Genomic DNA, 21,448 nt, shown 5'->3' with positions numbered 1-21,448 from the left:
ATTTATTCTAAGACTTCTTAGAAATGTAAAATTACATGTGGCTACTAGAAAACTTAAATTACACATTATTTTTCAATTAAAAAATTTTTTTTTGTTGATTTATCTTTTGTTAATTTTTATTGGAGTATAGTTGCTTAACAGTGTTGTGTTAGTTTCTGCTGTACAGCAAACTGAATCAGTTATACATATATATATATATATCTACTCTCTTAGATTCCCTTTCCATTAAAAAAAAAAAATAGTGACAATATCAGATGTTTACCAGAATACAGAGAAACCGGATCACTTATACATTGCTGGTGGGATTGAAAATGATATTGCCATTCTGGAAAACAGTTTGGCAGCTTTGTAAAATAATAATAATAATAATTAATAAAACATGCAGTTAATTACATGACCCAGCAGTTGCACTCCTGGGCATTTATCTCAGAGAAATAAAGATTTAAGTCCACACAAAAACTTGTAAAACAAAACAAAAAAAAAGAAAAGAAAACTTAAATTACACATTAAAAAATTAAAAATAAAGTTTCAGTTAATTATAGATCCAAATATTATCACATGTATTAAAATACTACCATGTCAGTACTTGAGTATTATCATTGATATGTAATCAACGTAACAACTGTTAATGAGATACTTAAATTCTTTTGTTTGTACCAAGTCTTCAAAATCTTGTGTGTGTTTTACACTTAACAGCATATCTGGATTTGGACTGGCCACAATTCAAGTATGCAGTAGTGCTCAGTAGCCACATATTTTCTTACAGATTGTTTTTTGCCTTTACTTATAGTTTTTGGCAGTTTTGGCCATCTGTATTTCAAAAATCAGTTTTTATTGTTGAATGTGTCAGTTAAAAATTGTATCTTTTGCCTTCGGATTTTCAGTCACTGCTAGACTTCCCTCATTACAGGATATAGTTGGAATCATTTGTGTTTTCTTCTAGGACATTCATAGTTTTAATTTTTGTGTTTTACTTCCTGATCCATTTGGGATTTTATGTATTCTGCAGTTTTTGTTTTTCATTTCATTCAAAAGTTATTTAATAGAATATTTTTTAACTTGCAGGAGGAAGGGCTTTTTGTTGTTGTTCATGTGTAGTTGTATTGTGATCAGAGAACATAGTTTGTGTTATTTCTACTCTGTTAAACTTATTGAGATTTTCTTTATGACCTTTCATATGATCAGTTTTTATGAATAGTCCATGTCCACTTAAATAGAGATTGTTTTCTCTATCAGAGTACAAAGTTAAGTATAGTAAGTTCAATATAATATAATCTACTTTATTGATTACATAGCTTATGTCTTCTATAGCTTTACTTACTATTATTCTGTTTCTGTTAATTTCTTCATCTATCTAATGTAGATTTTTGTTTTACAAAGTTTATGATTGTGCTCTTTGGTGCATAGATATTTGTAACTGATTTGTCTTCCTCATTGTCAATTTGTACTTTAGCATTAAAAAAAAAAATCCTACTTTGTCATGTTAGGTGCTTTTTTGGGCCTAAATTCTACCTTGTCAGTTATTAAGATCATAACCTCTGCTTTCTTTTTTGTTGTATTTGCCTGTTACACCTGTTCTCATATCTTTTTCCTTTTAATGTTTCTTAATTACTTTGTTTTAGGTGCTCCTTGTATATAGTGTACAGTTGGGTTTTGGGTCATGAGCTGATCAAAAATCTTTTTCCTTTTAGTAGAGCAGTTAAGCTCTTTGCATTTACTATTGACACGGATATCTTGAGCTTGGCTGTGACAATTATTTATTATATTTGCTGTTTGTATTCTGTTTGCTATGTGTCTTTTACTATGTTTTATGTTTCCATTGCTCTTTTGAAGAATTTTGCTTTGAAAAACTTTTTTGATACTGAGTAGGTTTATCCTACTAAAGCATGGGATTTCATTAATAGTAATATATTAATATTGTTTCCTTAATTGTGGCAAATGTACCAGAGTGATGCAAGATGTTAACAATAGGGTAATGCAAGATGTTAACAATAGGGGAATCTGGGTATATGGTATGTGGAAACACTGTGTTATCATTGCAACTTTTCTGTAATGTAAAACTATGCTAAAATTAAAAAAACACTTTTAGTGTAGTGGTGCTGAACGTGTCCTGGGTTGGTTTTGTAAAGTGAATTTTATGTGAGTTTATTGCTGAACTTGGTGAATATAAGCTGTTCATGTCAGTTTCCAGTAACTCTGGGAGGTGTAATCATATATTTGATGGTAAAGAGTTGTAGGAAAATATCTTTGTTTTATAATAATGAAACAAAAAGAAGTTTTTGTACTGGAGAGAAATATTTTTTAGCAAAAGATTAAAGAAAAATTTGCTTCTAGAACTGGTTACTCAAATCATATCTTGTGTAGATGAATTATTTAGAATGTTGTTGGGGAAGAGGGCATGTTTAGTAGTTAACAGTTGAGTTCTGAATTGAAATATAAGCTGAAGAATTTTAACAGCACCTAGAAGGTGTAGTTCAGGCTTTCAGTCCCAGAATTTTAGAGCTGGAAGAGACCTTTACAATTTATTCCAATTCTTTCATTAATAGAAGAATAACTAGAAGTCTAGGAAAGTGATATGTTATATCCAAAATCATGTAGTAAATTAATATGAAGAGCTGGGACTAGAACCTAAGCCTCTTCATTTCTGTTTCAGGATTCTTTCTTCAGTGCGAGAATGTGTTCTTAAAAGTCACGATTATCCAGATACTGGGATCTTCATATCCTGCTTAGAGTGCAGCTGTGGCAATGTTACATGTTTATACTGGCATTTAAAAAATGGCACCGAAACACAAGTCATTTACTCAATATCCCAGAGGTAACGTTAGGTCATAAGACTGGCTTATTGATTTTTACCTCTATATCTAATCCAGTAAGGGAAGGGCTAGCTAGAAGATTATAGTTAAATAGGCCAGTTGTTATGAATTATAGCTGGGGAGCTGGAACAGGACCTGGCGCTGGAAACCATAAAATGCCAGAAGATTTTTGGGCTGTAGTGATGTGGATGATGTCAGAGTGATGAGAGCTTCTACCATGACTAAGTGGACTCTAGAACCTATAGAATGGAGGACAGAGTAAAGGAGGTTGTGGAGCCACCATCAGACTTGCTCGTCGAATGCCATTTGTTCTGTTCTCATTCCCTAGAACATTCCACTACTTGCCAGGTAGGATTTAGAATAATCATCGATAATGAAATTAAATTCATCTGATATCTGCAAAACACTTTTATTTTGCAAAGTACTCTCACAAATATACTCTTTGATCCTTGCAGTATCCTTGTGAGATGGGTAGAAGGGATATTGGTGAGCAGAAAATGTTAAATACTAATGTGTGTCAAAGCAGCGTGCTAGAAACCACTAAAAGATATAAAGATGAATAGACATAGTCTTGGCTCTCATGGTGTGCACAGTCTTGTGGGGGACGGGGTGGGGAAAATAGCCAAGTATAATGTAAATCAAGTTGAAAAAGATTTAGAAAGTTAAGTTATTTCCCATGGGAATTTAAAAGGCGTGATGGTGTTATGAACGATGGAAATTGTAATACTTTGCCTTCTGATTTCAGACTAACTGAAAGGATTATAACTATGAAAGGATATTGACTGTAATACATACAGATATAATTTTCTTTTCTAATTTTTCAGAAATCTTATTTTTAGGTGATTCTACAAAGCTTATCTGAACAAATTTATGGACTAAGGATGACAGAAGTCACTTAATTTCTGTTTCAATGATTTTTGGCATATAGGGCTGGCTGGAGGAAGAGGAAGAAAAAAAGGGAATTGACATTATAATGTCAAACAGAACTTACAGATTTACCTAGGCCAAAATATGAATAAAAATTTAACTGGGCCCTGTTAACTGGTAAGAAGACTGACAGAGTAAAGTTGATGCACTACTAGTTTATGTTGTCGAGGTAGACAACTTCAGAATAGGAGAGGGAGTAGTGAGGACTTCTAGTTCCTAACTTGGTTTTTTATTTTGCTTCAAAGTAATGTTACTTTCAGGATCATTATAGTAAATATTTGCTTACCAATAAATATGAGTTTAACAGTTTTAGAATAATGAATTCATTTTTATTGAAAAAGTGGACAAAACAGGCTTTTCAGTTTTTTATTTTTCAAATTCATATTGGTGATCAGGTTTTTTTTCTCTTTTGCTTTTTATTCTCAAACTGATTGTTAATGAGAAAAAACATGGAGCAATTAACAACGACGCTTGAATCTTTAGTCTTCTCTTTCCAACTCAAGCACTGAAATATGACGCTCCTTTCATAATATTCTTTCTGGTCATCACATTCTCTCTTTTCTTTTTGGCTTTAGAGTCCTTTCCAAAAGGAAATATACTGCCTGGCATTCTATATTATTCCTAATTTCCAGGTGGAAAAATGAGACCAATGAAGTGACACCTAAATACAATGGGGATTATAGTGTTAAAAATAAGACAATAAGTCAGATCTTCTTGCTTTCATTCTTCTCTATTTTACCACGACAAAATACTTATCAAAGTCCAAGAGATTTCTGATATGCAATAATGACCAATGACTTCACATTAATGGAGCTATTCATAAACTCATCAGAGAAGTAATTGGAAAAAATTTAAATATAAAGAGTGATTTTCACTATTCTGTTTATATAGCATTGAAACAACCATAACATTCAAACACCTAGGAAGTGCAAAACTCTAAGTAATATTAAATAATAATTGATATTAACTCTGAAATACTGCAACATCTTGAAGTATCTTGTGAATGACCAAAAAACAGATGAAATTTTGTTTGGTATAGCTTCAGTTGTTTTCCACAGAACTATATATTTAAAAAAACTGGTAATCCATGTAAGATATACACAAAACCCTGAACTGACTAGATTGTTCAATGAAAAATACTCCACACTGCTTTGTTGTTATGGACAAATGAGCGTATAATTCAATGAAACCCTTTTAAGAAGTTCTAGTCTACAGAATGACATCTTCAAATTGTTTGATTCTATTAGTTTTATTAACAGAAACCTCCCATTCCTTCCTAAGATGTTTATTAATTCCTCTGAATATCATCTTTAAAAGGGCTGACTTGACTGTTGTCAAAATAAATCACAGGTCAAGTGCAACCCTCCAGTCTCCAGTCTATGGGCTCTTCCATGAGTTTCAGTTCCGTGTAAGCCACACAGTGACCTTCCCATGAGTTTTCCGTTGGAGATTTCACAGTCCTAACTTTAACATTTTCCAGAAAGTATCCCTCCGTTCTCTAGGCTTTGGGTAGAATGTCAAATTAATAATGGCATGTGGTGTTCCTTAGCATAACCTGCCAAAATGTGATAATTTCCTTAGAAGAAAAGCCATGGGCTGCAATCACACATCTGAGATGACAGACACCCAGATGAATCCTATATAAAAAGAAAAGGTTGGTGTCTTCCAGAATACGAATGTACACCTTTAATAAATTCAAACAGATCCCAACATAAACATCTTCAAACTTGACGGGTTTTACATGACTCATCATTTCATAGATTCTTGGCACCAAATCTCTGGACATGATACTTATTAACCCAACCCACTGCAATAGGGAGGAAACACCTTGAAGGGATACTCCTGGTATGAAATATGGGTTTTTTTGGGTAAAATCCTCTATAGGAATAATTATCAATTAGAGGATAACCTGTGAAAAACTTCTCTGAGTGGTTTAAATTTAAAAGATACTTCACTAAATTGCCAGTATTGATGAAGACATCAGTGTCTGTCTTCATGATGTACCTGGCATTGGGGCAAAACTCAGTTACCCACCTAAATGCCATAATCGTTTTCAAGGTCAGGTTATTGTATGTGTCTATAAAAAATCTTGTCATATTATGTCACCATAAAGGAGGTGTTCATCCTCTAAGGATAATGCTAACAATTTGTCTTCCCTTTCAGCCTGTTGTCCTAGTAGGAAAAATGTAAGAACCTCATATCCCCACCAAGACTTCTTTTCACCCCAAGTAACTCTAATGGCCTGTCTGGATTTCACATCTGAGGGTTGGGAGGTCACCAGGATAACAAGAAATGGGTTTTGATGAGAGCAGTTCTAATGCTCTTGAAGTGTGAAGTGGACGTCTTTTTGTAAATGGGCTCATACTCGTAGAAGTACATCCAGTTCACTCGTTCTGTCACATTGTAGTGGGGGCAGACTGAGGTACCACATCACCAGGAAACTCAGGAATGACAGCAGCAGGAGGCTTCATTTGGGGGATCGCAGTGACATCCTACTCGGAAGGGCGGGGTGCTCGGGAGGGCCGGGGCCATCCATTCACAGCCCCTCAGGAGCATGCGAGCCTCAGGTTCTAGCTGCTAAACACTGTACAACCTTTTGGGGGCTCCATTTAATCTCAGCCATCCATGACCTTCTTGATTTATTCCTTCTGAGTGAAAGACCTTCAGTTTCACCAACTGAACATTCAGTAGTAAGTAGTAGTCAAAAATAATGCTTGAAATTTCTACTGAAAAACAGAGACTCTCAGATTGGTTTAAAATTCTGCCGTATACTGCTTATAAGACACATGCCTGTAGAATTTCTTATGAGACTAAAGCACTAGCTGAAGTTTTCTGTTTTCGTATTCCATGCTTTAATTAAAAGATTTGCCGTGAACTACTCTAAGTGGCCTGGAGAAAGCTAAAACCCAAAGCTGTTCCCAGTTGAAGACTGCAAACTCAGATCTTCCTTACCTCTGGTAGGGTAGCTGATCGTCACAGAGGCCCTGGCCCCTGGACCCATATTTTCTTAATATCACCTACTTTAGTGATGTCTATTTGCCCATTTACAAAGTATGCTAAAAGGAGCAACTTTCCTTGTTATAACAGATTCATTAGCGTATTAATTAATGCTACAGGGAAAGGAGAGGGAAAGAGAGGTACAACATAGTATTTTCTTCTCCTTTGGGGCTTATTTCTACCTCTGTGTGTTTTCCCTCTTAATGTTGATCCATAGCTAAAAGACGTTGAGGTCCTATCTTACTGCTTTTCAAATCTAAACCATACTATAAACCATACTATAGAGAGCTTGACAAATTTCTAGTAGTAAAATTATTCCTAGCAAACAGCCTCCTGTAGGCTGTCCCTACTCCTACCCTTACCCGCTTCAGTCTGGTAGTCTCATCTATACAGCATTACCTCCTTGTTTGAAGTCTAGCCTAGAATGGTCTTGGGATCATCAGTGTTATAAGGCTCTGCATTGCCTGAGTTGTACTTAGATTTTTAATTTAAATGTGTTCACAGCTTCACTACCTATGGGTAAATAGCTTTTTATATAAACATGCAGAACCTCTCTTCTCTTTTTCTTAAAAGTGACCAGTTTCATCCCTGACAATTTCTTTTGTCATCTGTTAAACATGATTTTCCCACAGATTTACTTTTTTGTTCATTTCATATGTGATGATTTTTTTGTGTGTGTAGTTTCCTTTTTTAGAACAGGACAGTTGTGTTTCTTTGACGATAAGAATCAACGGGCCATGTGCTGTTTTTTCTTTCCCTACTCAGAGTATGTTCAGTTTAGCTCACAGTCTTTTTCCTTCCTATATGGATAAAAATGACTGACTGTTCAACAGCAGAGATTGAAAATAAAACCTGTAATTCCTAACCTTTTTTTTACAGGTCTTTCTTTAAACATCTTCTGAAGGATTTTTCTTTCTTTATATTTTCCTTTACCTGTCATGAGGAGAGTAAGATGTTCATTTGGTTCTACTGTATTTCTCCTGAAGACTTATTTGTCTTGCTTCTCTTCCTTTAGTATCTTCACCTTTGATTAGTCTACAGCAGATCTTGTAACATTTGACCTGAATTCCAATGCCACTGATAAGCACATATAGCATTTCCTCTTCTTCTTCTTCTTACTTTATTTGCGGTACGCGGGCCTCTCACTGTTGTGGCCTCTTCCGTTGCGGAGCACAGGCTCCGGACGCACAGGCTCAGCGGCCATGGCTCACAGGCCCAGCTGCTCTGCGGCATGTGGGATCTTCCCAGATTGGGGCACGAACCCGTGTCCCCTGCATCGGCAGGCGGACTCTCAACCACTGCGCCACCAGGGAAGCCCCAGCATTTCCTCTTAAATGAATAATTTTCTCCATACATTTGATTTGAGCGTATATGAAATCATATGCTGCATCCTTGGTTATATATTCCCATGTACATTTCTTTCAGAGAAATCTTTCCCAAAATTAGTTTTTCCTTGTGTTGACTTTTTATTTCTGATTACTGAATGCCGTTTATTCTTTACATTCAGCTGGTATTGCCTATTTCACTTTCATAGTTACTGTTCTTTTCTACCACGTAGTATGCATTTATTATATGGTTCAGGATAACTTATTAACATGTGAGTGTTGTTAACCGAATACATCTAATTTTTGGAAAATTTTAGCTTTCAGTGCTATTACAAAGTTGGTTTAACTCATAGTCTCCCTTTAAAATATTTAAGATAGTGCTTCCAGCCAAGTTGGACTAACGGATTGGTATCGTTTTACTTGAAACAGCTAACTAGACAAAAAACATGAAACAACAGTTCTTAAGGCATTTGCCATCAGGCAATAAAAGACATCAATCCCTGAGGGACAGGAAACAGATTAGATGAGACCTATGCTTGCTCTGCCTGGAGAGTGTTTCTAGGTATGGGCTAGGGCAGTAGAACCCCAGAGGAGCCTAGAGATCTCCCTGAAATGAGGAGATGGTGCTGGGAGCCTAAGGAGCCAAGGCAGCTAGAGTTCAGAGAGCAGAGTACCAGAGAGGAGAGAGCTGCAAGAGAATTTTGCACATCTGCAGAAGTCCCTTCCAAGAATTCAGCTGAGTACTGATCAGTACAGACCTGTGAGGAAACTGCTTGAGGTCAAGGAAGAACCACCCAAAAGGAATTGAGGGAACAATAAAGAGCTCACACAATGTCAGGAATAGAGCCTGAATCCTTCAGACAGAGTGGAAAATATAATTCACTGAGTGTCAGGTAGAGCATCTCTAACATTCTAGTTTTCATTTCTAGATGTTCGATTTGGGTCCTTTTTCTATGTTTTAACTTAAATTACACTCAGTCTTTTCTCTAGCTTCTAGAGCATATGGAACACATTTATAATAACTTTAAATCCTAGTTTCCTAGTTCTACTGTCATTTCTGGGTTGGTTTTGATTGATATTTCTCCTCATTTGGCTCTACTTTCTTGCCTCCCCGCCCCTCCCCTCCGCCAAAACCTGCTTGGCAAATTAGTTAATGCTTGTCAGGCATGGAAAAGAAGACATTGTAAATTTTACCTTGTTGGGTACTGGATATTTTTGTATTCCTGTAAATATTCTTGAAGTTTTTTCTGGAATATATTTAAGTTACTTGGGAAGTATTTAATCCTTTAAGGTATTCCTTACTGGGACCATTTAATGTAATTTTGCTGTATTCCTGAGGCAGAACCTTTATGAATACTTTACCTGATGCCCTGTGAATTATGAGGTTTTCCATTTAGCTAACCATCTGGTTACAGATGTTAAGTTGAAGATCAGGTTGTTCCTTCAGGGTTCGTTTTTAAGCTCTGCTGGTATCGTTATAGATTAATCTTTATTTTGGGACTAATTTAGCCCTGCTGAGGTCTCTACTTATTGTCCAGAGTATACAAGGTCTCTCTTCTCTGGTTAGTTGCAACTCAAATGTCCCTAGGTCTGTATGAACCTTGAATTGTTCATTTTTTAAGCTCCTCAGCAGATTTTTTTTCCCTCTTGCATTATGGAATTTCCCCCAAATATGTGCAAATTAGTATTAAGTCAAAGACTCAAGAGAAGATGTGTGGAGCTTTTTTCTGCATTACTCCCTCCTCTCTGGTACATTATTCCAGTAATTCCTGCCACCTATACTTTCTGAACTCTGATCTTTGTCTTTTCACGTTGGTGACACTGCTGTGCTTTGCTTTGAATCTCCCTGCCTGCAGTAGTGTCTATAACATGTCTCTTAGCAGAAAGTCAAGGTGCATGTAGGCTTATCTAGCTTGTTTCCTTCTCTCAGAGAATGCAGATCTACACTAATTGTTTTCCGTTGTCTGGAGACTGTTGCGTCCTATATGTTGTCTAGTTTTGCAGTTGTTTACTGTTTGAGGAGAAATCGGGTACCAGTTACTCCATAATGGCTAGAAGCATAAATCCCATAATACTGGATTATTGTGGGAGGTTGGTAAAGACTTTTGGGTGAAATTTTAGGAAGGAATCGCAATGAGCCTTAACTGATTTTATAGTTAATGGCTATTTAGGAATTGTCTGTTTATGGGCCCTGGGAGTAGTTGACTTGGCAGTGGTTTGTCCTTTTCAATGAGAGCTATCAGATAATGTAAATAATAAGGCAATATACAAATGTGCTTATTTTTAGTTTGCAATTATTTATTAAATGTTTTTATAGGCTGTTCTGTCTCAGAATGACAGTTTTTTTTTTGTTGTTGTTGTACGCGGGCCTCTCATTGTTGTGGCCTCTCCTGTTGCGGAGCACAGGCTCCGGACGCACAGGCTCAGTGGCCATGGCTCACAGGCCCAGCCACTTCGCGGCATGTGGGATCTTCCCGGACCGGGGCACGAACCCGTGTCCCCTGCATTGGCAGGTGGACTCTCAACTACTGCGCCACCAGAGAAGCCCCCAGAATAACAATTTTTTTAATAGATCTTTATTGGAGTTTGTTTCACAATACTGTGTTAGTTTCTATTGTACAACAAAGTGAATCAGCCATATACGTACATATATCCCCATATCCCCTCCCTCTTGAGCCTCCCCCATCCCACCTCTCTAGGTCATCGCAAAGGACCAAGCTGATCTCCCTGTGCTATGCTGCTGCTTCCCACTAACTAAATTTTACATTCGGTAGTGTATATATGTCGATGCTACTCTCACTTCACCCCAGCTTCCCCTTCCCCTCATGTCCTCAAGTCCATTCTCTATGTCTACATCTTTATTCCTGCCCTGCCACTAGGTTCATCAGTACCATTTTTTTTTTTTTAGATTCCATATATATGTGTTAGCATATGGTATTTGTCTTCCTCTTTCTGACTTACTTCACTCTGTGTGACAGACTCTAGGTCCATCCACCTCATTACAGATAACTCAATTTCGTTTCTTTTTATGGCTGAGTAATATTCCATTGTATATATGTGCCACATCTTTATCCATTCATCTGTCAGTGGACACTTAGGTTGCTTCCATGTCCTGGCTATTGTAAATAGGGCTGCAGTGAACATTGTGGTACATGTCTCTTTTTGAATTATGGTTTTCTCAGGGTATGTGCCCAGTAATGGGTTTGCTGGGTTATATGGTAGTTCTATTTTTAGTTTTTTAAGGAACCTCCCTGCTGTTCTCCATAGTGGTTGTATCAATTTACATTCCCACCAACAGTGCAGGAAGGTTCCCTTTTCGCCACACCCTTTCCAGCATTTACTGTTTCTAGATATTTTGATAATGGCCATTCTGACAGGTGTGAGGTGATACCTCATTGTAGTTTTGATTTACATTTCTGTAATAATTTGTGATGTTGGGCATCTTTTCATGTGCCTCTTGGCCATCTGTATGTCTTCTTTGGTGAAATGTCTATTTAGGTTTTCCACCCATTTTTTAAAATTGAATTGCTTGTTTTTTTTGATATTGAGCTCCATGAGCTGTTTGTATATTTTGGAGATTAATCCTTTGTCCATTGCTTCGTTTGCAAATAATTTCTCCCATTCTGAGGGTTGTCTTTTTGTCTTGTTTATGATATCCTTTGCTGTGCAAAAGCTTTTAAGTTTCATTAGGTCCCATTTGTTTAATTTTGTTTTTATTTCCATTACTCTAGGAGGTGGGTCAAAAAAGATCTTGCTGTGGTTTAGGTCAAAGAGTGTTTTTCTTATGTTTTCCTCTAAGTTTTATAGTGTCTGGTCTTACATTTAGGTCTTTAATCCATTTTGAGTTTATTTTTGTGTATGATGTTAGGGAGTGTTCTAATTTCATTCTTTTACATGTAGCTGTCTAGTTTTCCCAGCACCACTTACTGAAGAGACAGTTTTTTCTCTATTGTATGTTCTTGCCTCCTTTGTCGTAAATTAGGTGACCATATGTGCGTGGGTTTATCTCTGGGCTTTCTATCCTGTACCATTGATCTATATTTCTGTTTTTGTGCCATACTGTCTTGATGACTGTAGCTTTGTAGTATAGTCTGAAGTCAGGGAATCTGATTCCTCCAGCTCTGTTTTTCTTCCTCATGAATGCTTTGACTATTTGGGGTCTTTTGTGTTTCCATATGAATTGTAAAATTTTTTGTTCTAGTTTTGTGAAGATTGCCATTAGTAATTTGATAGGGATTGCATTGAACCTGTAGATTGCTTTGGGTAGTATCATTTTCACAATATTTATTCTTCCAATCCAAGAACATGGTATATTTCTCCATCTGTTTATGTCATCTTTGATTTCTTTCATCAGTGTTTTATTCTGAGTACAAGTCTTTCGCCTCCTTAGGTAGGTTTATTCCTAGGTATTTTATTCTTTTTGTTGTGATGGTAAATGGGATGGTTTCCTTAATTTCTCTTTCTTGATTTTTCATTGTTAGTGTATAGGAATGCCAGAGATTTCTGTGCAGTAATTTTGTATCCTGCAGCTTACCAAATTCATTGATTAGTTCTAGTAGTTTTCTGGTGGCATCTTTAGGGTATTCTATGTATAGTATCATGTTATCTGCGAACAGTGACAGCTTTACTTCTTCTTTTCCAGTTTATATTCCTTTTTCTTCTGATTGCCGTGGCTAGGACTTCCAAAATTATGTTGAGTAAGAGTGGCGAGAGTGGACATCCTTGTCTTGTTCCTGATCTTAGAGGAAATGCTTTCAGTTTTTCACCATTGAGAGCGATGTTGGCTGTGAGTTTGTCATATATGGCCTGTATTATGTTGAGATAGGTTCCCTCTATGCCCATTTTCTAGAGAGTTTTTATCATAAATGGGTGTTGAATTTTGTCAAAAGCTTTTCTACATCTATTGAGATGATCATATTGTTTTTATTCCTTAATTTGGTATTTCACATTGTGATTGGCATATATTGAAGAATGCTTGCATTCCTGAGATAAATCCCACTTGATCATGGTGTATGATCCTTTTAATATGTTGTTGGATTGTATTTGCTAGTATTTTGTTGAGGATTTTGGCATCAGTGATATTGGTCTATAATTTTTTTGTGATATCTTTTTCTGGTTTTGGTATCAGGGTGATGGTGGCTTCGTAGAATGAATTTTGGAGTGTTCCTCCCTCTGCACTTTTTTGGAAGGGTTTGATGAAGGATAGGTATTAGCTCTTCTCTAAATGTTTGGTAGAATTTGCCTGTGAAGCCATTTGGTCCTGGACTTTTGTTTGTTGGAAGACTTTTAATTACAGTTTCAATTTCATTACTTGTGATAGGTCTGTTTATATTTTCTAATTCTTCCTGGTTCAGTCTTGGAAAACTGTACCTTTCCAAGAATTTGTCCATTTCTTTGTGGTTGTCCATTTTATTGGCATATAGTTGTTTGTAGTAGTCTCTTATAATCCTTTGTATTTCTGTGGTGTCAGGTGTGATTTCTCCTTTTGCATTTTTAATTTTACTGATTTGTATCCTCTTGCTTATTTTCTTGATGAGTCTGGCTAAGGGTTTATCAATTTTGTTTATCTTCTCAAATAATTAGCTTTTAGTTTTATTGATCTTTGCTATTGTTTCCTTCGTTTCTATTTCATTTATTTCTGCTTTGATATTTATGATTTCTTTCCTTCTACTGACTTTGGGTTTTCTTTGTGCTTCTTTCTCTACTTGCTTTAGGTGTAGGGTCAGATTGTTTATTTGAGGTTTTTCTTGTTTCTTGAGGTGAGATTGAATGCTCTAAACTTCCCTCTTAGAACTGCTTTTGCTGCATCAGATAGGTTTTGGATCATCGTGTTTTCATTGTCATTTGTCTCTAGGTATTTTTTGATTTCCTCTCTAATTTTTTCAGTGATCTCTTGGTCATTTAGTAGCATATTGTTTAGCCTCCACGTGTTTGTGTTTTTCATGTTGTTTTCCTGCAAATAATTTCCAGTCTCACACTTTGGTCAGAAAAGATGCTTGATATGATTTCAGTTTTCTTAACTTTATCAAGACTTGATTTGTGACCGAAGATGTGGTCTATACTGGAGAATGTTCTGTGTGCACTTGAGAAGAAAGTGTAATCTGCTGTTTTCGGATGCAATGTCCTATAAACATCAATTAAATCTATCTGGTCTGTTGTGTCATTTAAAGCTTGCGTTTCTTTATTAATTTTTTTTCTGGATGATTCTGTCCATTGGTTCAAATGAAATATTAAAAGTCCCCCACTATTATTGTGTTACTGTTGATTTCCTCTTTTATGGCTGTTAGCATTTGCCTTATGTATTGAGGTACTCCTATGTTGGGTGCATATATATTTATAATTGTTATATATTCCTCTTGGATTGATCCCTTGATCATTATGTAGTGTCCTTCCTTGTCTCTTGTAACATTATTTTAAAGTCTATTTTATCTGATATGAGTATTGCTACTCCAGTTTTCTTTTGCTTCCCATTTGCGTGGAATATCTTTTTCCATCCCTTCACTTTCTCTCTGTATGTGTCCCTACGTCTGAAGTGGGTCTCTTGTAGACAGCATATATACAGGTCTTGTTTTTGTATCCATTCAGCCAGTCTGTATCTTTTGGTTGGCACATTTAATCCATTCACATTTAAGGTAATTGTCCATATGTATGTTCCTATTATGATTTCTCAATCGTTTTGGGTTTATTTTTATAGGTCCTTTTCTTCTCTTGTGTTTCCCACTTAGAGAAGTTCCTTTAGCATTTGTTGTAGAGCTGGTTTTGTGGTGCTGAATTCTCTTAGCTTTTGCTTTTCTGAAATACTTCTGGTTTCTCAGTGGAATCTGAATGACATCCTTGCTGGGTAGAGTAATCTTGGTTGTAGGTGTTTCTCTTCATCACTTTAAGTATATTCTCCCACTCCCTCCTAGCCTGCAGAGTTTCTGCTGAAAAATCAGCTCGTAACCTTATGGGGATTCCTTTGTATGTTGTTTTTTATTTTTTCTTTGCTGCTTTTAATATTTTCTCTTTGAATTTAATTTTTGTTAGTTTGATTAATATGTGTCTTGGTGTGTTTCTTATAGGGTGTATACTGTATGGGGCTCTCTGTGCTTCCTGGACTTGGGTGACTATTTCCTTTCCCATGTTAGGGAAGTTTTCCACTATAATCTCTTCAAATATTTTCTCAGACCCTTTCTTTTTTTTCCGGTACACGGGCCTCTCACTATTGTGGCCTCTTCCGTTGCGGAGCACAGGCTCCGGACGCGCAGGCTCAGCAGCCATGGCTCACGGGCCCAGCCGCCCCGCGGCATGCGGGATCCTCCCGGACCGGGGCACGAACCCGCATCCCCTGCGTCGGCAGGTGGACTCTCAACCACTGCGCCACCAGAGAAGCCCCTCAGACCCTTTCTTTTTCCCTTCTTATTCTAGGACCCCTATAATTCGAATGTTGGTGTGTTTAGAGTTGTCCCAGAGGTCTCCGAGGTTGTCTTCAATTCTTTTCATCCTTTTTTTTTTTTATTCTGCTCCTCGGCAGTTATTTCTACCATTTTGTCTTCCAGCTCACTTATTTGTTGTTCTGCCTCAGTAATTCTGTTATTAATCCCTTCATTTCAGTTATTGTGTTGTTCATCTCTGTTTGTTTTTCTTTAGTTCTTCTAGATCTCTTTTAAACATTTCTTGTATTTTTCTCAATCTGTGCCTCCATTCTGTTTCTGAGATTCTGGATCATCTTTACTATCATTACTCTGAATTATTATTCAGGTAGATTGCCTATTTCCTCTTCATTTATTTGGTCTTGTAGGTTTTTACCTTGCTCCTTCATCTGTGACATATTATTTTGCTGTCTCTTTTTTTTTCCTTTTTTTTTATGAGTGGGATTGTGTTCCTGTCTTATTGGTTGTTTGGCTTGATGCTTGCAACACTGGAGTTTCTAGGCTGTTGGGTAGAGCTGGGTCTTTGTGCTGAGATGAGGACCTCTGGGAGACCTCATTCTGATGAATATTCCCTGGGGTCTGAGGTTCTCTGTTAGTCCAGTGGTTTGCACTCTGAACTCCCACTGCAGGAGTTTCGGCCTGATCCCCATCTCGTGAACCAAGATCCTGCAAGCCGAGTGGGGTGGCAAAAAAAAAAAAAAAGGGAGAACAATAACAATGTAAACAATAAAGTTAGACTAGGGAACTAACAGATATGTTAGAAAAAAAATAAAAATATATAGATGAAACAACAATCGGAAGGTAAAACAGAACCACAGTAGTAAAAAAGAGGAGGAGAAATTAAAAAGTTGGAAAAGGCCTTGGCTGTGGAGGGTGGGGCCTAAGCAGGGGTGAGGTTTGGGCAGTGGGCGGTGCCAATGCTTGTTTGTTTATTTGTTCTAGGTTGCTGCTTTTGCTAAGAGAGCACCCATGACCCTGATGATGTTTCCATTCACAATAAAGGGCTCTATTGCCTTCATTGATTAGCTGATCAAATTCAGGTTAGTAGATTTTGTGGACAGTACTTCTCTCTTCCAATTATATGTTAATATTTTGAGAAATGGATAATTTTGTATTTAAAGCTACATATGTATATACCAGTGAAGTAGAAGGGCCAAGTCAATCTAAACTCTATTGAATTATGTACCTACTATGCTACCTACTATGTAAAATCTGTAGTGTATAAAATGGAAAAATATTTCCTGTTTTATAGTTTTTTACTGTAAAGTAAGGGCCAGATAAAACAAGTTGTGGCTGAATATGGTACACTGTACGTTTGGCATTGTTATGTGGCATATTTTTTTTTTTTTTTTATAAATTAATTCATTTATTTATTTATATTTTTGGCTGTGTAGGGTCTTCGTTTCTGTGCGAGGGCTTTCTCTAGTTGCGGCGAGCGGGGGCCACTCCTCATCGCCGTGCACGGGCCTCTCACTGTCGTGGCCTCTCTTGTTGCGGAGCACAGGCTCCAGACACACAGGCTCAGTAGTTGTGGCTCACGGGCCCAGTCGCTCCGTGGCATGTGGGATCTTCCCAGACCAGGGCTCGAACCCGTGTCCCCTGCATTGGCAGGCAGATTCTCAACCACTGCGCCACCAGGGAAGCCCTATGTGGCATATTTGATGCTGAAATAAACAGCTTATCTTAAAATTTTTTGAAATTTTTAGTAGCTTTTAAAAGTTTCGTTCCTGGGCTTCCCTGGTGGCGCAGTGGTCGAGAGTCTGCCTGCCGATGCAGGAGACACGGGTTCGTGCCCCGGTCCGGGAAGATCCCACATGCCGTGGAGTGGCTAGGCCCGTGAGCCATGGCCGCTGAGACTGTGTGTCCGCTGTGCTCCGCAATGGGAGAGGCCACAACAGTGAGAGGCCCGTGTACTGCAAAAAAAAAAAAAAAAAAAAGTTTTGTTCTTGTTCCTATTTCATTTATACACTCAAATTTTTATTTATTTGTTTTTTGTTCATTCTGTGAGTTTTGACAAATATATATTCTTTACCATAATCTTTGAAATTCACTCACGTTGCCTTTTTGTAGTCAACCTCTCTCTCCACCTCAATCCCTAGAAATCACAGATCTGTTTTTTGTCCTTGTTGTTTACTTTTTCCAGTATATCATTTAAATGAAATCATTTAGTGTGTAGCTTTTAAAATCTGGCTTCTTTCACTTAGCATAATGCATTTGGATTCACCCATGTTGTGTGTACCAGTAGTTCATTCATTTTATTGGTGAGTAGTGTTCTGTTGTATGGATATACGGCTGTTAGTTTATCCATTCACCATCTGATGGACATTGGGGAGTTTCTAGTTTTTGGTGATTATCGCAGTCACACTATTTTTTCTTTTTTTTTTTCCTTTGATAAAATGTACATAAAATGTACCTTCTTAACCATTTTTAAATGTACAGTTCAGTGGTGTTAAATACATTCACATTGTTGTACAGCCATCACCACCATCCATCCCCATAACTTTTCATCTTGTAAAACTGAAACTCTACCCATTAAACAGTAACTCTCCATTCTGTGCTCCCCCCAACCCCTGGCAAGCACCATGATACTTTATTGTTTTGACTACTCTAAGTGCTTTATATGAGTGGAATTATATAGTATTTGTCTTTTTGTGACTGACTTATTTCACTTAGCATAGTGTGCTCAAGGTTCACCCGTTTGTAGCATATTGCAGAATTTCCTTCCTTTGTAAGGTTAAATGGTATTTCATTGTATGTATATACCACATTTTTTTATCCACTCATCAGTTGATGGATAGCTGGGTTGCTTCCATGTTTTAGCTACTGTGAATAATGCGGCTATGAACATGAGTGTACAAAGATCTTTTCAAGACCCTGCTTTCATTTCTTTTTGTGTATGTACTCAGAAGTGAAATTGTTGTATCATATGATAATTCTGTGTTTAAGTTTTTGAGAAACCACCATACTGTTTTCCACAGGAGCTGTACCATTTTACATTTCTACTAGTAATACACAGGGGTTCCAACTTCTCCACATCCTTGCCAATGCTTATTATTTTCTGTTTGTTTATTTATTTATCTCTCTATTTATTCTTTATTTATTTTTTAAAGTAGCCGTCTTAATAGGTGGTATCACACTATAGTTTTCATTTGCATTTCCCTAATGATTGGTGACATTGAGCATCTTTTCATGGCATTTCATATTGGTAATTTATATATCTCCTTTGGAGAAACGGCTTTTCAAGTCCTTTTTCCAGTTTTGAGTTGTGCTGGTTTTTTGTTGTTTTTGTTGCTGTTGTGTTGATTTTTAGGAGTTCTTACATATTCTGGATAATCATCACTTATCAGATATATGACTTGCAAGTATTTTCTTCTCTTCTGTGGGTTGCCTTTTTACTCTGTGGGTAGTATCTTATGATGCCCAAAAGTTTTAATTTTCATGAAATCAAATTTGTCTTGTTTTTCACTTTTTTTATTTGTGTCTTTGGTGCCCCCCATCCAAGAAATTATTACTAAATTCAATGTCATGATGCTTTTGCCCTTTGTTTCTTCTAAGAGTTTTATTATTTTAGGTCTTACATTTAGGTACTTATCCATTTTGAGTTAATTTTTGTATATGATATTAGGTATGTGGATATCCAGTTTTCCCAGCACCATTTGTTCAAAAGGCTTCTTTTTTCTCATTGAATGGTCTTAACACCCTTATCAAAAATCATTTGACCATATGTATGAGAGTTTATTTCTAAGCTCTCTGTTTCTGTCTTTATGCCATTGCCACACTATTTTGTTTTCTATAGCTTTGTAGTAAAATATGGAAATCAGGAAGTGTGAATCCTCCAGTTTTTCTGTTCTTTTTCAAGATTGTCTTGGCTATTCAGGGTCCCTTGAGATTCCATGTGAATCTTAGGATAGGTTTTTCTCTATTTGTACAAAAGTCACTGGGATTTTGATATAAGCATTGCATGGAATCTGTAGATTGCTTTGGGTAGTATTGACATTTTAGCAATATTAAGTCTTTCAGTATATGACCATAGATGTGTTTCCATTTATTTATGTCTCCTTTAATATCTTTCAGCAATATTTTGTAGTTTTCATTGTATAAATCTCTCACCTCCTTGGTTAGGTTATTTCCTAAGTATTTTATTCTTTTCTATGCTACTGTAAATAGAATTATTTTTGTAATTTCCTTTTCAGATTGTTCATTGTGTATAGAAATGCAACTGAGTTTTGTCTTTGACTTTGTATCCTTCTACTTTGCTGAATTCATTTATCAGTTCTAACAGCTGTTTTTGGTGGAGTCTTTAGGGTATTCTACATATAAGATCACATTATCTGCAAACAGAGATAATTTTACTTTGTCCTTTTCAGTTTGAATGCCTTGTATTCTTTTTTTTTACCTAATTGCTCTGGCTAGGGCTTTCAGTACTATATCGAATAGAAGTGGAGAAAGTGGGCATCCATACCTTGTTCCTGATCTTAGAGGAAGAGCTTTCAGTCTTTGACCATTGAGTATGATGTTTGCTGTGGGTTTTTCATACATGGCTTTTATTATGTTAAGGTAGTTTCCTTCTATTCCTATTTAGTTGAGTGTTTTTATCATGAAAGGATGTTGTATTTTGTCAAAAGCTTTTTATGCATCAAGATGATCATGTGAGTTTTTCGTTTATTTTGTTGATGTGGCATATTATTGGGTTGGCCAAAGAGTTCTCTTGGTTAATGAATATGTTGAAATATTGGTGAAAATGAAAAATGTTTCTTTTATTTTTACTTAAACTCAAATGAACTTTTTGGCCAACCCAATACATTAATTTTTGTATGTTATACTCTCCTTACAATTCAGGAATAAGTTCCACTGTTTACTATGGAGCCATAAACTTTAAAATAAAAATGTGATTATATTTTCTTCTTTTTTAAATGTTTTTTAAATTTATATTTATTTTTGGGTGCATTGGGTCTTCATTGCTGTTCATGGGCTTTCTCTAGTTGTGGCGAGCAGGGGCTACTCTTCATTGCTGTGTGCAGGCTTCTCATTGCGGTGGCTTTTCTTGTTGCAGAGCACGGCCTCTAGGCATGTGGACTTCAGTAGTTGTGGCACGTGGGTTCAGTGGTTGCGGCACGTGGGCCCAGTAGTTGCAGCACATGGGCCCTAGAGCATGCGGCCTTCAGTAGTTGTGGCGCACAGGCTTAGTTGCTCCGTGGCATTTGGGATCTTCCCAGACCAGGGCTTGAACCCATGTCCCCTGCATTGGCAGGCGGATTCTTAACCACTGCGCCACCAGGGAAAGCCCTGATTATATATTCTTTATTAAAAGAATGTTACTTTTTGTTGTTGTTATTAAGAGACCATGATGATTTGTTGCCTTTTTGGGTTGGGGTTGCATTTCTTTTTAAAAATGTCATTAAAAGTAAACTAGAAAAAATTTAACAGATCTTGTGGGTAGGGGAAGATACCTAAAATTTATGTTTATTTTGAGTAAAAGAAGAGAGGTGATGCAAAATTATTAGGGGGTATATTGAAACTTATGGTGTTTCCTGGTTATTGAAAAATCAGGTAGCTTTCTTGAATATACAGTTAGATCAGAAATCTACAGGTTTTTATATAGTTAACCCTCACAATATAGGTAGCTCCAAGAGTCACTTGTTTAGAAAAGACAAGTATTTATAAGAATTCTCCTATTTTAAAATGTACTTCCCTGGTGGCGCAGTGGTTGAGAGTCCACCTGCCGATGCAGGGGACACGGGTTCGTGCCCCGGTCCGGGAAGATCCCACATGCCGCGGAGCAGCTGGGCCCGTGAGCCATGGCCGCTGGACCTGCGCGTCCGGAGCCTGTGCTCCGCGACGGGAGAGGCCACAACAGTGAGAGGCCCGCGTATTGCAAAATAAAAAAAAAAAATGTATGTAAAGAGGACAAAGGTTGGGTGTGAAAAGTCAATTGGCATAACTTTATAATACAACATCAAAAATATTACTGAAG

The 21,448-nt window shown here is 36.9% G+C and overlaps 1 protein-coding gene and 1 pseudogene across 1 annotated transcript in view; one reads left to right on the top strand and one right to left on the bottom strand.

Annotated features, from left to right (window-relative positions):
* Positions 1–5,262: 5,262 nt before the first annotated feature.
* Positions 5,263–6,272, bottom strand: LOC136118754 (UDP-GalNAc:beta-1,3-N-acetylgalactosaminyltransferase 1-like; annotated as a pseudogene).
* Positions 6,273–16,415: 10,143 nt separating this feature from the next.
* The window catches only part of FUT8 (fucosyltransferase 8), a 261,338-nt gene continuing 256,305 nt past the window's right edge, over positions 16,416–21,448 (top strand). The window contains exon 1 of the mRNA XM_065871019.1: positions 16,416–16,514. The gene's annotated coding sequence lies outside the window, so the exon portion shown is untranslated. The remainder of the gene's footprint in view (positions 16,515–21,448) is intronic.

Source organism: Phocoena phocoena, chromosome 2, assembly GCF_963924675.1.
Source record: "Phocoena phocoena chromosome 2, mPhoPho1.1, whole genome shotgun sequence".
In the NCBI taxonomy this organism is placed as follows: domain Eukaryota; kingdom Metazoa; phylum Chordata; class Mammalia; order Artiodactyla; family Phocoenidae; genus Phocoena; species Phocoena phocoena.
This window is presented reverse-complemented; position numbering and strand designations above follow the sequence as displayed.